The following is a 3,193-nucleotide window of genomic DNA, read 5'->3' on the forward strand; positions in this document are numbered from 1 at the left end:
CCCTTGCCAGGCCCACCTGCCGGGCGTGGAACCCACTCTGTCCTGCAGTTGGTGTCTCCTCCCCCAGACATCCGTGTGGCTTCTTTCCTTGCCTCTCCTCGGGCTGCCTGGAGAAGGCCGCTCTGACAGTCCTAGCTGAGGCGAGCCGAGCACGCCTCCTGTGGGTTCGCTGTGCCCGCCACGTCCTGTGCTGCCAGGAGAACCCAGCGTTCCTGAGAGCAGGACTTAGTGGTGTGCACAGACTCTTCTTTAGGGGCTGCCTCTGTCATAGGATACAGATTCCAATACATGTGTGCGGGTTGGCGTTTTGTGACATCAGCCGGGTGTCCAAGAGTTCAACTCAATTCTGACACCATCTGCCTGGAGGGAGTGTCTGATCCCACAGGGCAAGGGCTCAGTCTCTCAAGACCACCTGCACTTCAGGCTCCAATTGCAAGTTCCCATTTGTCAGCCATGCTCCTGACAACAGCTCAGCTACAGATTCCAGCCTCAGACTGGCAGTTCAGTTGATTTGCTAGAGTGGCTCACGGAACTCCTTGAGTTATACTGATTTGCTAGAGTGGCTCACAGAACTCAGGAAAACATTTTACTTACTAATTACCAGTTTATTATAATCAGATATAACTCAGGAATAGCCAGGTGGAAGAGGTACCAGGCAAGGTGTGGAGGAAGCACTGACCCATGCCCTTTTAGAGCCTTCGATGCTCCCAGAATCTCCACATGATCACTGTCTTAGAAGCTCCCCAAACCCAGTCCTTTGGGGTTTTATGGCAGTTTCATTACAGAGTCAATATTAAAACCTTAGGTTATTGGTGACTGATTCAACCTCCAGGCTCCCTCCCCTCCCCCGAGGTCAGGGGGTGGGGCTGAAAGTTCCAACCTCTAATCACAGGGGATGTGGTTCCCCAGCAACCAGCCTCCACCCTCAGGGGTTTTCCAAAAGTCACTTAAGTAACAGCAACCCAGGTGTGGTTGAAAGGGGCTTTTTATGGATATCAAGATCCATTGATAGCTCTTGTTGCTAAGGAAACACAAGGGATTTAGAGACTCTGCCAGAAATGGAGACAAAGACCAAATGGTGTTGTCTTGCTGCTGCAGCAGGCCAGGCCTCCCCGTTCCTCACCATCGCCCGAAGTTTGCCCAAGTTCCTGTCCATTGCATTGGTGATGCCATCCCTGGTACCATCACGGTATCACACTGCTTCTTCTACTAGAATGTTAGATTCATAAGACAATTCTCCCCTGTGGCCTCAGTGCCTACAGCAATGCCAGGCACACACAAGGTAGGAAGAAGTATTTGCTGAGTGAGGACAACGAAAGACACTTTCCAGGGGCCAACAGCAGGGCCTCCTTCAAGCTTGGGGTCCAGACGGCCATCCCAGGAGTCCATCCACGCCTTGTCCTGGCCTAGCAAGCTGAGTCTGAGAGTTCAGCTGACAGAAGACATCTGAGCCCCAAACCCCTGCAGAGCCATCTATGAGAGGCTTACATAAACCCCTGCAGACATGTCAGAACCTCCGTGAACCATGAGGTCCAATGGATCATGCAGTGGGGAAGCCTTCCAGGAGACCTCAGGAGCTAGGCCTTAGTGGAAATAGTGAAATGGGGTTGGTAACGAGAGGTGGGGAGAGGCCCTGGGCCTGGGAGCAGTGTGACTCACAGAATCTCGGAACCTTAGAGTGGAATGCTGATGGGGTGAAGAAGGCCTGTTCTGAGGAAAGGACGGAGAACTCTCCCTTTGGCCTGGTGGGGACGAGGGCGGGGCAGTCAAATCAGCAAGCTGGTGATTGGAACCTGGAGGAACCTCTGCCTGAGGAGCCAGCCTTTGACTCTGTAAGCTCCCGGGTAAGGAAATAAAGCCGAGAAGTCAAGGAGGTCAAGTAACTGCTTTGGCCCCCTGGGGATTAACTGTAGCCTGGAGACTGGACAGCAGGGAGACCGATCTCAGGCCCCGGGAGGGCTGGGAAGTAAAGAGGGCCAGCAGGCTCTGGGACCTCGGCAAGCAGGGGCATGGAGGAAAATGTGGATCCGTGAGTTAATCACTGGAGACCCCGGAAGCTGTGGTTCTTGGTGGGCTGTTAATATTCAATTTGAGATGCCACTGGCCCAGTGTGAGATCTGACTTCTTTCTCGGAAAATGCAGGCACTTCAGTGAAACCTTTCTCTAACCTGGGCCTCTGCACATCTACCCGGTACTGTCAGGAATGGGGGGAGGGAAGAGCCTTGATCTGTGACACAGACTTTCTCAGTACCTGTCACTCTACCTCCTGCAAGCTGGATTCTAGTAAATACTGTGCTCCATGCCAAGGTTCCCTGTAGAGGTGTGAGCCTCTGGCCTGGCTGGATGGGGTGTGGGCCGGGATGAGGTGAGGACCATCCAGAGACAGGGGCATGGGGAAGAGGTAAGTGATTGACACAAAGCCAAGAAAGTGACTTGTCAGCAGGCACCCAAGGGAGGGACCCAGGCTGGGCCAGGCTGCTGAGTTGGTCCCCTAGGAGATGACACAGTGTTCCAGTGCAGGGAGAGACATGAGGTGCTGGCTTGTAGGAGAAGGAGGCAAACAGTTCCCTGAGTCCAGACAGGTAGCACCCAGACATGCTCGTCTTGTTGTAGAAAAGGGGACCCCTTCCAGGGCCCAAAACTGGGCTCTTGTCTAATACTTGGAAATGAATTGTCGGAGGAGACACATGTGCTGACAAAGCAATAGATTTTATTGGGAAGGGAACCCGGGTGGAGAGCAGGAGGATAAGGGAACCCAGGAGAACTGCTCTGTCACATGGTTCACAGTCTCGGGTTTTATGGTGACGGGATTAGTTTCCTGGTTGTTTTTAGCCAATCATTCTGACTCAGAGTCCTTCCTGGTGGTGCATGCCTTGTTCAGCCAAGATGGATGCCAGAATTAAGGATTCTGGGAGGTGGTCGGACAGGTGGTGTCTCCTTTTGACCTTTCCCTGAACTCTTCTGGTTGGTGGAGGCTTATTAGTTCCCTGTTCCTTACCAGAACCTCCTGTGGTAAAACAACTCATGCAAATAGTTACTATGGTGCTTGGCCAGGGTGGGCGGTTTCAATCAGTGTGCTTCCCTTAGCAGTCTCACCCGAATTCCCAGCCATGGTCTGCTCGGCAAGAAATCCCTGCTTCTCACACTTGTACTTTTAAAGTGGGGGACAAGAGAGTCAGGGCTTTCATTGACC

This window comes from Moschus berezovskii, chromosome 21 (genome assembly GCF_049115385.1).
Source record: "Moschus berezovskii isolate FMDL1 chromosome 21, NW_MosBer_1.0, whole genome shotgun sequence".
Classification (NCBI taxonomy): domain Eukaryota; kingdom Metazoa; phylum Chordata; class Mammalia; order Artiodactyla; family Moschidae; genus Moschus; species Moschus berezovskii.